General features: G+C 42.1%; 1 protein-coding gene across 1 annotated transcript in view; it reads right to left on the reverse strand.

The window, feature by feature from the left end:
* The window catches only part of LOC128468609 (cGMP-dependent protein kinase 2-like), a 65,955-nt gene extending 51,635 nt beyond the window's left edge, over nt 1-14,320 (reverse strand). Inside the window, exon 1 of the mRNA XM_053450360.1 lies at nt 13,942-14,320. The gene's annotated coding sequence lies outside the window, so the exon portion shown is untranslated. The remainder of the gene's footprint in view (nt 1-13,941) is intronic.
* Between the last annotated feature and the right edge of the window lie 653 nt (nt 14,321-14,973).

The following is a 14,973-nucleotide window of genomic DNA, read 5'->3' on the forward strand; positions in this document are numbered from 1 at the left end:
GTTTTACGTAAACCTCCGTGTCCTGCAGCCAATGTAGAGTGGTGAAGACGGATTACCTCCTGTCGTACAGGAGGTGGAACGAAAATCTTGTCGCGGAAATACAGCAACCCCTCCTTACGAGTACAGAAACGAGGGGCAGTAAATCTCTTGGAGGTGCTATGGTGACGAAGTCTATCCCACATAGACGGGAAGGATGCTAGAAAATGACCCTTGTGTAAGATGGTCTCATTAATGTCAGGTGTACTCTCAAATCTTTCAGTCATTCGTGACAGGGCATCCGCTTTGCCATTCTTGGATCCGGGACGGTATGTAATGTTAAGATCAAATCGACTAAAAAACAAGGCCCAACGAGCCTGGCGAGGTTTTAGCCTTTTAGCTGTGCGGAGATACTCCAGGTTACGATGGTCAGTGTATACTAGTACAGGATGAGTAGCACCTTCCAAATGATGTCTCCATTCGTCAAGGGCAGATTTTAGGGCAAGTAATTCGCGGTCACCGACATCGTAATTCCTCTCGGGAGGAGTCAGTCTCTTAGAAAAAAAAGCAACTGGGTGTACCATATTCTGAGGGCCATCTCTTTGAGACAGTATAGCCCCTATCGCAGAGTCAGAAGCGTCTACAAGGAGTCAGTCTCTTAGAAAAAAAAGCAACTGGGTGTACCATATTCTGAGGGCCATCTCTTTGAGACAGTATAGCCCCTATCGCAGAGTCAGAAGCGTCTACTTCCAAAATATAAGGTTTGGAGGGATCAGGGAAAGCAAGGATAGGTGCTGAGGTAAAGAGGCGCTTGAGCGGGAGGTGTCCAGGCGAATCTACCCTCCTTCTTGGTCAAAAGTGTAAGAGGCTGTATTACTTTAGAGAAATCACGAATGAATCTTCGATAGAAATTAGCGAAACCTATAAAACGTTGGACCTCTCTCTTATTGGTAGGACAAGACCAGGAGGTGATGGCTTGAACCTTCTTGTTATCCATCTGAATCCCTTGGGGGGTTACAAGGTACCCGAGGAACTCCACGGTGTCAGTCTCAAATGCACATTTCTCCAATTTAGCATAAAGATTATTTTCACGTAGACGGACAAGAACCTTGCGTACATGTTCTCGATGCTCTTTCAGGGTTACTGAATATATCAATATGTCATCCAAATAGATTACGACGAAGACATCCAAATAGTCCCGGAATACATTATTCAAGAAATGTTGAAAGGTTGCTGGGGCGTTGCATAAACCAAACGGCATCACGGTGTACTCAAAATGTCTGTACCGTTTCCGAAAGGCCGTCTTCCACTCGTCTCCTTTTCTTATCTGTACCAGATTGTATGCCCCACGTAAATCTAGCTTGGTATAAATATGGGCCGAGCTAAGACGATCTAAAAGTTCAGGTATCAAGGGCAGCGGATAACGGTTTTTAATTGTAATGTCATTAAGAGCACGATAGTCTATACAAGGACGCAGACCCCCATCTTTCTTTCCCACGAAAGAACATGCCTGCACCGGCCGGAGAAGTAGAAGGTCTTATAAACCCTTTATTAAGAGCATCATCAATATAGTCTTTTAAAATCTTGAGTTCAGGACCCGAGAGGGGATAAATACGTCCATACGGAATGGGAGCCCCAGGAAGCAAGTCAATAGGACAGTCATAACTGCGATGAGGCGGGAGCTTGTCTGCACCTTTCTTTTCAAAAACATCGGCAAAAGTATAGTAGCTGGGAGGGATACCCGGCGTTATTTTGTTGACAGGTTGAGACTCCAGAGAAAGCAACTGTCCATGTGGAGGAGTGCGTTGACATAAACAAGTAGTTCTGCAATGGATGGAGGAGAAGGAGAGAGTTCCCTTCTCCCAATTTATACAGGGGTTATGCCGTCTTAACCAAGGTAAACCGAGGATAACAGGAAACAAGGGGGACTGGACTAAATCAAATTGCAGAAGTTCATGATGACGGGTTCCCAGGCGAAGAGTAAGGTGAGTGGTTTCTTGAGTAACAGGACCAGAGGCTAGAGGATTACCATCGACCAGGTGAATATGCAGAGCTTTGGACTTGGTGAGACGAGGTATACGATGCACGGAAGCAAATGCTGAATCCATGAAGTTCCCGCTGGCGCCGGAATCCACCATGGCCGACGTGGTGACGGAACCCTCAGTCCACTGTAGAATGAGAGAGACGGATAAGTGAGGAGCAGAACGAAACACAGTGGGTCTCTCTGTGGAATGCATCGTAAACAGCTTACCTCCCAACTTAGAGGGTCTTACAGGGCACTCGCGGAGCATATGGCCAGCCTTGCCGCAGTAAAGACAGAGATTCAATGTCCTTCTTCTGGAATGCTCCACGGCTGAAAGTGGTCCCCGAAAGAGGCCTATCTGCATAGGTTCCTCCATGGAGGGAGAAAAGATCTGAGGAGATCGGACAACCGCAGGAGTAGGGGCAGAAGCTGGAGCAGGAGCCTGATAGAGCCGCCGCCTAGGAGGGCTGGATTCCAAGGTACGCTCCTGTCTACGTTCACGTAATCTGCGATCAATCTGAATCACCAAGTCTATAAGTACCTCCAGGGAGGTAGGTATCCCAACGCGTGCCAGTTCATCTTTCAAAGGGTCCGAAAGACCTAAACGGAATTGATCAAGGAGGGCTGCTTCATTCCACATAGATTCCACCGCAGCTTGGCGGAAGTCTGTAACATACTCTTCCACTGGTCGCCTACCCTGTTTGAGGTGGCGCAGTGTTTTCTGGGCAGTAGCTGCTCTTAGTGGATCATCATAGACCTTGATTAAAGCTGACTGGAATGTGGACCAGGAGTCAATGACCGAGTCATTAGTGCGGAGGAGGTGATGGGCCCACTGCTGTGGTTCACCTGCCAGTAATGAAATTACTGTGTGTACCTTCGCACGGTCTGAGGCAAAGGTGCGAGGTTTCAGAGTAAACATCACCTGGCAAGCTGTAATAAAAGTCCGGAATTGGGACCTCTCTCCGGAAAATTTATCAGGCATAGCTATCTGAGGTTCGGGGTCCAGAACCCCTCCAGGAGCTAGGCGTCCGGATCGAAGTTCCTGTAGCTGATACCGGAGATCAGCTACCTCCGCTTGAAGTTCCCCCACAGTGCGGTTAAGGGAGGTTATCTGGTGAGACATAGACGTCATGGCCTCAGCTAGCCCCGCAGACTCCATGTATGGCTCAGATATTATGTCAGACACCAGCAAGTGTCTGTATTAGCAGGGTAGAAGGAGCCCAGAATGCAGGACTACAGGTGGTAACTGAAAAATAGTCCGGAGTAGTAGAGATAGGGCACAGTAGAAAAATCAGGTAGAGGCGGTACTCCAAATAGCGTAGGCAGGTAACAGGCCAGGGTCAGGTCCAGGCGGCTAAGAAGCGTAAACAGGTCACAGGCAAGGGTCAGGTCCAGGCGGCAAAGTAGCGTAAACAGGTCACAGGCAAGGGTCAGGTCCAGGCGGCAAAGTAGCGTAAACAGGTCACAGGCAAGGGTCAGGTCCAGGCGGCAAAGTAGCGTAAACAGGTCACAGGCAAGGGTCAGGTCAAATTAGTACAAAAACAGGTTAAGGAGCACAGAACTGGGGACGCTGTGTAGGGCACAGAGCGTCTCAGAATATCTGAGCGCCGACATAAGGGAGCTTGAGGGTTTTATGGAGATCCTAGACGTGGCGTCTGACGTCACGTCTGGATCTCCGCCCTCTGTTCCGCCCCCTACCGTCAATCTCCTGCTAGACAGCACCAGAGGTGCCGCCCCTCTAGGGGAAGCCTCTATCCCCACTCCTCCCCCTCCCTCCTGCACACTGTTAGCAGGAGGAGAGGAGTTTAGGGCGGCGTGCTGGAGCGCCGCCCCCTTTGTGGGGACCAGAGCCGCGTCACCGGCGTGTTCCCCAGCTCCCCGCGTGGAGTGAAGAACAGACTGCCCGAGCCGGCGACAGGGACCGGGAGTCTGCCGCGGGCAGACGCGGTCTGCCACGGGAGGTAAGTCCCGGACCTTGAATGGCACGTACCGTACGCCGGGCGGTACGTGCCTTACACTAACATACCCCACACATGCATACCTCCCAGCTTGTACCCCTGCCAAACTGTGCCAACAGGGGCAGAGCCTAGGAGGTATAGCACCACTGGCAGTGTGCGCACCCCAAAAAGTGGGACCCAGGTAGAGCTCGGTGAGAAAGCAAGATAGTTGAGAGGCATGCACATGCACACACTAATATACCCACACACTCACACACTTGCAATAACATACACAAACACACATACGCATAATAGCGCGCCCAGACACACATAATACCATACACAGACACAAGCTAACATACCCACACATTAAAATACCCCCACACACTAACAAATATACCCAGACACACACGCTATCATACCCAGCAACACATTCAAACACACCCATGCCACATACTTGCCCTGGTTCAGCCTATTCTTTAATGTAGCCTGCTGCACCTGTGGTTTAGGTAAATCAGGTAATGATCAAAGAGAGAGGGGGGATGCTGCTGCTCAGAAGCAGTGTTGGCGCTGTGGCTAGCTGAAACATAACGTATTAAATCACATGTACTGTCCTGAAAACACAGTTTTATTGAAAACACACCACTATTTAAACAGTTCAAGGGGGTAATTTATATACAATAGTCACAGCAAACCACACATGGTTCTCCATCAGGCCCTCCTTTGCACATGGGTCAGTATTTGCACTCAACCCAGTAGGGGGTCGCTGTTGTAGTCTGTGGGGAGGATGGTAAACAAAGGTGGTTCCCTGATTTCTGCATCCACCTGCATGCCCTCTCTGGCGTTCCTGCTGCTGCTGGGGAGATAAGCCGGTTGCACCATCTCCCAGGCCCTCACTCAGTTGCTGGGGAGTGATCCATCTCTGCAATCTCTGCGAGGACTAGTAAGCAATCCCACTGCTGCCACCAATGTGATGGGACGCCCTGTACCCCGACTGGGCACTCCTGCCAAGCTACTCTTTCTCCTACTGTGACACCAGCAGGCATCACCCAGAGTCCTTGCTGTGCGGATGAAAAGCAGAAGACTTTGAATCTGTAAACCGTGGCAGAAGGCATGCCAGAAATGTGAGGTGAATTGGGTAACATGTCTCTGGCCATTTTTTCTTGGGAATAAAGTGTGCCATTTTTGTAAATCTGTTTACAACGACAAAAATAATATTGTATCCTTGAGTGGGTGGTAGATCTACAATGAAGTCCATGGACACATCTACCCATAGTTGACTGGCAAATGGAAGAGGTTGCAAGAGGCTAGCTGGCCATATACGTGAAGGCTTAGCGCTGGCACAGATCTTTAATGCAGAAACATAGGAAATAACGTCCTTATACACAGAAGGGCCACCAGAAATGTTGTTTGATCAGTTCTTCTGTCTTTCTTCTTTCACACATGAAGTAATCTTGTTATTTCTTGGTGGTACATTCGTATTATGGTATAGCAAACCATCACGTGGTGCCAACTGTGAGACCCCAGAAGGCTGAGTACTATGCGTAAGAAGCAAGTCCCACTTACAAGGCCTGGTGGCCAAGGAATGTCCCTTGTGTAAACTTCTTTCTTCTTGTGCCTTCTGTGACTTGTGCATATGTTGCCATACAATCTCAGTTTTAGGGTTGCTAGGCTGTGACAAAAGTTATATTGGGATATCTTCCCAGAGAATTTCTCAGGTAGAGGGATCTGTGGTTCAGGAGCCTTGGCTTCTCCAGGGCAGGGGTCAGTTTGGCCAGCCCGCATTTCTTGCAACTGATGATTTAGATCTGCTTGACCTGCTTGTATGTCTTCGACAGTTTGTGTTAAAGAGGCCTGGTCATAGCCACAATATCCTCAGCCATACCTGCGGACTCCATAATGGACTCAGTTATTCTGTTAGGGTCTGAAGTAAAAGACTGGAACAGGATTCCAATTTCCACAATACAGTCACAGTGATACTTCAAAGGTGACTGACCGGCTGCAGGATATCCGGTAACAGACTAAAGGAAAATTGCAGGCAGCAAGCAATGGGTAAATCAGGTCACGACCAAAGGGTCAATGGTAGGCAGAAGACTAGGGGTAAACCAGGTCAAACTCTAAATGTAAGGGGCAGGCAGCAGGCAAAAGGTTAATCAGGGCAGGTCAGAGGCCGGTGCAAGACAACAGGTTAACCAGGAGACAGACAAGTGTCAAAAACCAGTAGACAATTAAACAGTTTGGGGCACTCAGAGAATACACATCCCCTTGTGCTGGCAGCCATGCTAGAATGTTGCTCCTGACATCAGCTCCCTGCAGACCCGCAGGGAGTAAAGAATATACGAAAGTTGGCATCCGATGCCAACATGGAGAAGACCGGGATCCTGCGTACCTGTACCCCGCTCTTACAAGGGAGAAGACGTGAGGTATGTGCCTTACACCACCATATTGAAATCTGTATACTGACACCAACACACAATCCAACACACACACACACTGAAGACTAACACAGTTTAACATTATACAATTCCAACGACATACACACGCACTCTAACACCATACTCCAATACACCACACCGTCCAGAAATACACACTCATTCTAACACCATACACTTACACCCAACAAAGTTAAATATGGTACAATGACACCCCCCCAAAACACACACTCAAACTGTGCAATGACACACACAAAGCATACTCATTCTAAAAGTTTGCACAGTCAAGCATTATACTCTAACACGCACACTCATTGTAGCACTGTGCACTGATGCTCTCCTCACACACAGAAACACCATATGCTGACACACGCATTCTAACACTGTAAACTGACAGATATTGTACCCAGTTTAACTTGTATACCATCACACAAAATTAGTTTAACCTTGTACACTGACACCCACACACACTAATTTTAACCAGGAAAATGCCTGGAAATGGTTCATGGAGGACATTTTCACAGTTGCTGGACCTAGCGAAGAACACTATCATTGTTTTTTTTTTAATTTGATATGAATCAACTGATAAAACTTGTTAGCTTAAACTTGCTAATTGATGCAATCTTTATGACTGGCTGGGGACCCTTAGATTACTGACATAGGCATAACAGTCCCTGTCTGGTGGATGCTTGCCAGTCATCAAGGATCCAGCCCGCTGTGAGTCCAGCACTTAGCTGCTAGTGCGAATTCCACTCAAACTAGCTGTACCTCAGACAGCTGTATTCCATGCATTAATTCTTCATTCCAGGCTGTTCTTAACAGTAGCGCAGGTGTCTATAAAGTAAATTTGACTTTGTATCTCCATATCTCTGGGATACGAAGCACTACTGACAGATAAACTATACCTATAATTTTAAAAAGGACTCAAGTTATAGCCACAAAATAAACTTGTGTACCAAGAGGATATAAACTATGCATGTACAAACAAAATGACCTATATATTACCCAAATATGATTTCTGCAATGCCCACAACGATCGTTTAATTAATTATCTCAGACCTACTGAGCAAATTAACTGGTGTCATTAGCATCTATTATTATTCTAAATCAGTTTTGTTTGAACCATCAGTTGCCAGTAAAGTTGGAATGGAATTTTACTTGAGGCTGGACAATCTATTGAGGTTTTTTTCCATAGTGCTATAGGGCCTTTGAAGATAAAAATTCTGCAATTTATTTATTACATCTAGATAAGGAATGTTATTATAGCTTTAATGCTCAGCATGCCTTTGTGCTGCTGCTCAAAAGAAGAAAAGAAAAATAGAAATAGCATTAACTGAACGATATATAAACCAAAATGTACTCTGAATTAAATGTGTACTGCAGTGTAAGCATAACAAGTAAAAGCATAAAACAAAAGGACCTAAGAGTAAAGAAATAAATTTGCAATGAGCTACTTTAAGCATGTTTAATGGAGTCTGATTTATAGATATTACATTTACAAAGGCACTTATAACTTCTAGAAATAGCCTTTGTCTGATAAACTAACCTCAGACTTTACATCTTTAGGGAATATGGAAAGTCAGAAGACAATCTAAAGGTCATTATCTAATAGCAACAGATACCCTACACTCCAACAGACATAATTGGCAACTTCTAGCCATCGTAGTTTGATTATCTTATAAAATGATGGCAGGGACTGTGCTTTATAATTATATATAATGAATATATATGTATATGTATATATATATATATATATATATATATATATATATATATATATACTAGATGTTCATATTCAAAAACATATGTTTATACTGAAACTATTTTACTCTCTATGTCAATATTTGGTTCCTCAGTACATTATTATTAAAATAAACTGTAATGATAAGTGATATATAATTATATATATATGTGGCCCAATAACCTCAATAACCATGTAAAATCGTCATGTAAGAAACAGCTGATTCTAACCCGTAGACAGAAGGTTCTTGACTAAGTTACCAGTACAATTCTTTATAATGTACTGAAATATCCACAGACAAGATTATACAAAGCAAGAGCTTACAATTTAGCAGTGGGGGCAGTGGCAAGCTGTTTACTGGCAGAGACAAGCTGTTTGGGGGCACTGACAGGCTGCTTGGTGGCACAGATAAGTTGTTTAAGGGCACCAACAAGCTGTTTGAGACGAAGATGATGCAGACAAGCTGTTTGAGGCACTGGCAAGCTGTTGGGGGCACTGGCAAGCTGTTTGGTGACAAACATGGCACAGCCAAGCTGTTTGGAGGCACTGACAAAGTTGTTTGGGACAAAGATGGCTCAGACAAGCTGCCTGGGGCAGTGGCAAGCTGTTTGGTGACAAAGATGGCACTGACAAGCTGTTTTGGGATAAAGCTGGTGCAGAGAAGCTGTTTAGGGCAAATATGGCACAGACATGCTGTTTGGAGGCACCAACAAGCTGTTTAGGGACAAAGATGTCACAGACAAGCTGTTTAGAGGCACTGACAAAGATGGTACCGACCAGTTGTTTGGGACAAAAGTGGCTCAGGCAAGGTGCCTGGGGCAGTGGCAAGCTGTTTGGTGACCAAGATGGCACAGCCAAGCTGTTCGGAGGCACTGGCAAGCTGCTTTGGGATAAAGCTGGTGCAGAGAAGCTGTTTAGGGCAAAGATGGCACAGACAAACTGTGTAGGGGCCCTGACAGGCTGTTTAGGGACAAAGATGTCACAGCCAAGCTGTCTAGAGGCACTGGCAAGCTGGTTTGGGGCAAAGATAGCACAGTCAAGCTGTTTGGAAGCACTGACCAGTTGTCTGGGGCAATGATGCAGACAAGCTGTTTTGGAACAAAGATGACACCAACAAGCTGTTTAGGGGCAGAACAAGCTGTTTGGGGACAAAGATGTCACAAAGAAGCTGTACTAGGAGAAAAATGGCATAGACAGGCTGTTTGGGGCACTGACCAGTGGTTTGAGACAAAGATGATGCAGGCAAGCTGCTTGGGGCAATTGGCAAGCTGTTTGGGGCAATAACAGGCTGTTTGGTGACAAAGATGGCACTGACAAACTGTTTGGGGCACTGACCAGTTGTTTGGGACAAAAGATGGCACTGACAAGCTCCTTGGTGGCAAAGTTGGCAAGCTGTTTGCAGACAAAGATGGCCCAGATAAACTGCTTGAGGGCAGTGATAAGCTGTTTTAACACAAACAAGGCATAGACAAGCTGCTTAGGGACAATCACAAGCTGGGGACAAAGATGACAGAGACAAGCTGTTTGGTGACAAAGATGACACTCTGGGACATGTTGTTTGGTGAAGTCCTCAAATGCAAGAAACTCATTCCAGCATGTTTAGTAAAAAAATATTATAATTAATATCACATTATTACAAGTTAAATGTATTATTTATTCTGTATGTACATCTCTTTAAAAGTTGGCAACTTACTGTAAGCAATGTAGTAATAGTAATAAGTAGTAATATGGTTAAAGTGCAACTTCTCTTATCTATTATTTTAAAATAATAAAGCCATACAACACCCGTACATTCTTGCTTAATGTGAAAACATTTCTTCAGAAATGTCTTTAGATGGCAAACCTACTATTCATTCAAGTCTTTTACTAGTTTAAAGAATCCTATATCAAACAACTAAATGTATACAGTATATAATGGTCAGTTTTTACAAAACATGATTTTGGTGCCAATAGGCTTTTCCTGCTGATTGAACTGTTCTATTTGACCACTTTTCATACTTCTGCCCCAGATAACACCTGGTGCTGCTATTTGGTCTGATTCAAAGCTCACATGGTTGACTATTTCACGAAGAGTAGCAATGCTTGCAATTTAAAAAATAACTTTTTATTATAGAATTATCTGACACAGCCTTAAGTTATCTTTACGCAGTATTTTCAGTCTTTCTTATTACTATTTTTATTTCATTATTTTCTGTAGTGTTGACATGTATTACATTTTTGTTCAAATAGAGCAGATAAGAAAAGATTTCTGAGGATTTTTCAATGTATACCACTGTTACGTGTTTTTGTTATTGTAATGCTGTGTCCCATAGGTAATAAGAAGTTGAAAAGCATTGCACATTTATACCATACATTAATCTTGCTTATGTTTTTAACTACAAAAATCTTATACATACAAAATGCTGATGCTGGTGCCTTTATATAAAGAAAAATTAAGAATGCAATTTGATCTGGGCTCTGAAGCACACCTACTCTGAATCCATCCCAATCCATATGAGTTCAAATCTCATTCCACTTTATGATGTTCTCTAGTAAGGTGAAAGTGCTGATGATGAGAGGAAGGCTAGCGCAAACACAAAACGCTCTTAGTTCTATGACTATCGCTAAACCTTTATTCTCGGATTGCCTTCTGCGCCATATATGAACTGCTTTTCTTTTAGGCTAAAAAGGTGAAACATAAAAATAGCACTTTCTGCCTCTCAAATCTTGGCACAACATCCTTAAAAACATTGTTAAAATGCAGTGCACCGGTATATAACATCATATGCCAACACTCAACACAGAAGAAGATTTTTTTCTCATGTATAATGCAACTGAAACCTGCCTTGATCCTTAGCATCGCCTGTAAGATAAATACAACTTGTATTTATATATATATATATATATATATATATATATGTGTGTGTATATATATATATATAGCATTTTGGATTTGAATTCCTATGCGGACATTGTAAAGAATGACTCTGATTCCGGTTTTAGTTTAATTGTATTTTCAAGCCTTCCAAGAACTCCTCTATCTATAATATTGCGTTGATGGATCTGGATAGGCGAAATGTATGTGAACCTCTCTCTCTGCTACTCCTACACAGTATGTAAGAAATATGCAAGCTCTCTTCCTTAAGAAGAGTGTTCCCCAGACTCAGTGCTGGATTCCCTAATAGGCTAAGTAGACCTTTCTGACAGCTACATTGTTTTAGAACATATTTAATATCTTACTCCAGAATTCTACACATAAGAAAATTCACAAAGCTTAGTTAATTGGTTTTGTGGACTGAAGAATCAGATCTGGTGTTATGTTGTTATGTCTCTTTTAGGCCAGCACTGGTTTGCCTCCATATTTTTGCTCACTCCATAATAATTTGCCCCATATTTAACCATGTAAATTCCAGACCATGATGCAGCATACACCCCTTTGAAATTGGATGTTAAAGCCATCCCCTATATCTGAAGAAGTCATTCAAAACACAACGTGTTATGCTTTCTCGTCATTTTAGAAACTGAATTTGATGGCAGATAAGAACCATTCACCCCGTCTAGTATGGCTGTAAACACTTAAACCTTAATCAGCCCTTGGTCTCATCTTTGATTCAGGATAGCCACATGCATATCCCATGTATATTCTACATTCCCTCACTGTGTGTACAACTATACCTTCTGCTAGGAGGCTGTTCCACCTATCTACCACAATCTCGGTAAAGTATAGAGTGATAATGTCTGACATATGTTTTCTGATTTTGTAACATACACAACTATATGAGCCATAAGAAAAAATATACAACTGTGCTCCAAAAATATAGCTATTTTGTAACATGTCATATGTAGTATCAAGTGTTATTTTTGCCTCCAAAATGTTGCAGGTAAACATTGATTTACAGTTGCGGTCTAAACAACGTACGTTTCTGCTGTCAACTCTAACAGCTACAAGCCTGACAAAATGTTTTGTCCTGAGACAGATTTGGAGCAACAGGCAACATTTCTAAACCTTATATCAAATAGCAGATAAGTCAGTGTACCTACCGGAATTTTATTAACAATTCTTAAGTAAAATAGAGGTTTTTTCTTTATTTTTTTAATTACATTTTTAATTACATTTTTACATCTAATAATGCTGGAAAAAGTTTGCAAAAATCAATGTTACTAACCTTTATAATAAAGGAGTCATGAAGCTCTGACAGCACATTGTGCTTTTCTAAAATCAAAACCATCATGAATTATATTAACTATTTTTTAATGTTATTTTGTTTGGGTTACTCTGGTATTTAAGACCAAACACATAGAACACACTAGATTATCATAGATAAAATTTGTTTTTTATATTTTTGGCTTGAGGTGTTGTTCATTTGTCTTAATGTGAGTTTGATTTAAACGTATACCATTACTCTGTTTTATGTCAATCTTGTCTTCAAATTTAGAAACCACCCCAAATTTTATTTTTGAAATTCTGAAATATCCCCTTGACAAAGAATCCGTCTAAGCCTCTTGTGTTTGCCTTTGCTTATCTGTGGGAAAATGGTTTATACGGTAAAATGGACACATTTTTTTTCATGACTTGGTAATTCCATAATCTCCACAGACCCGTGACATATGTGCCCGTATACTATCTTTAATAAGAAGCAATAACCTTGGTCCATGTAATAACAGTCACCTTGACAACAAACACCACAGGAATTATTTATTTACATCAAACTGCAGCAATTGGCACTTTCCATACAGCTCACAAAACCCTGTAGCATGTAATGTTTATGTTACAAAAACCTGTGATGATATCTTAAATAAATGAGATAAACTTTCTTTATTTGCAAGAAGTGCTGGTCATTGGATTTTTACATAACTAAAAACTTAAAATAATAATAATGTTAATGTTGCATTAACAAGACTAAATGCCAACAGATCGTTACACTATGCACATAGCCCATTGCGGGTAATGCTTTATAAAGTGCTTCTCTGTTAATACAATTAGTTTCACTAATTAGATCACTGGTGTACTATTTTCTTAGTATCGGACACAGGCATACAGACACATTCTCCACCAGTATGGAAATCCCTGCAGTTCTCTGTAACTGCAGGAAACCCCATATAGAGAACACTATACTGAACAGAGTAAACAAGCTATTTATGTGTGGCTACTTTCATGGGCTGAGAACCAAGTTTTCGGAGCCTGTACCCAGCAAACTTAGACATAACCCAAAACCTTTCCCGCTATAACACTTTAAGTAGTTGGAGATTCAAAATATTTCTTTAAATACTTGGGTTATATAGATAACAGCCTATACAGAACAGCATGCAGCAAATGTAATACGTATACTTAACTGCCCTCTGGACATATAACATAATACATTTATACATTTTTGTACACGTGTATTATGTACCATGTACTTATCAGGTCCATTTCCATTCTGCTTTATTCAATTGAACATCCTTTTTATTTTCTCTGGAGGAAAATCCCCCTTATTACAGATGTTGTCATCAGAGTCAATCCTCTGGGACAAAAGCTTAAATCACTCATCCTGACCTTATCTGGTAGACACGGCACAAACTGATGTCAGTTCTAGACATATGTTGCGCTAGGAATATCCACAGAAAACACTCTGAACACAATACAGAAGGCAGCGGCAGCCCAGGCATTACTGTGGGTAATCAGTTGTCACACATGAAGAGATGTGCATTTCAGGAAGATGCGGTGTGCGTATTTTTTTTTTTTCTTTTCGGAATGGGATAAAGACAAGTTGTCCTAGTCAATGCAGTAGGGAAAGAAAATGATGGAAAACACTTAAGAGAAGTTTGCTAGCTAAATGCACATGAATCTTACAGGCTAGATATGAAACCCACCTCTGACTCCATGAAGCAGACTAAAATCCTTCCAGTAGGTTGACTGCATTGAGCCCAAGCAGACAATCTGTTTTTATTTTTTTGTTCAGGGTGATGTTGAATATATCCAGTTTCTCTAAGGATGTTGCACTGCGAGGACATCCTTTATTCACGTTTTACATTTTTGCATCCAGGTCTGATACACGTTGGCTGGCATTCCAAACATCACATCTGGGCATCAGGCAAAGAAACAGCAAGGGACGGGCTGAAAACGCAGCTTTCTCCCTTTCGCATTTTCTATCCAGCTCTGTGACAAGTGCAGTTAATATCAGGGCTTGCAGCGACTGAAGAGGCTTCGCAGCAGCTGTGAAAACATGAGGCAGGAAGGGTATATGGGATGGGGAACAGAGTCAGTGAGTGCCACCTGCAGGGAAGCATAGGCAGCGAGATCCGACATAACCCTTTGTATCCCTGTTTGCAATGAGGGAAAGGGTTAACTGCTTAGAATCTATTCAGCGTAACTCAATGGCAAATTACATTATTTGGAATACACTTAGTTACAGATGTCTGTAGATCTATTCGTTATAAGACACTAACAAACCTTAAGACCTGTCACTTTAAATCTGATGTTGACTGGCTACGCATGAGTCCATGGAGTCTATTTATTGATATAATGAAGCGATATCATTCTAGAGTCACATTTTTTATTGCTTTTCTCAACATTAAATATTTTAAGATATCACCTACGAACAAAAATATTGTTATGAGAGTCACAAAGATACACATTTTATAAATGAGAAACAATGATGAATAAGTGTTGGAAGAAGGCTATACGTCCTATTTTTGTTTTACGGTAGAACACATTCTACATTCTGTAGACAAAGGTTACACAAGTAAACAAACCATGAAAATGTATATATTAATTATTGAGCAACCACAAAACCTCTATAGATGAAAATATTATTTAAACTGTTATAGACATAGGCGCCTATTGCAAGGGAAAATCTGGGGTCTTCTTTCTATTATAATAAATATACAAAAGAGTTTGACAAG

Source organism: Spea bombifrons, chromosome 11, assembly GCF_027358695.1.
Source record: "Spea bombifrons isolate aSpeBom1 chromosome 11, aSpeBom1.2.pri, whole genome shotgun sequence".
NCBI lineage: Eukaryota > Metazoa > Chordata > Amphibia > Anura > Pelobatidae > Spea > Spea bombifrons.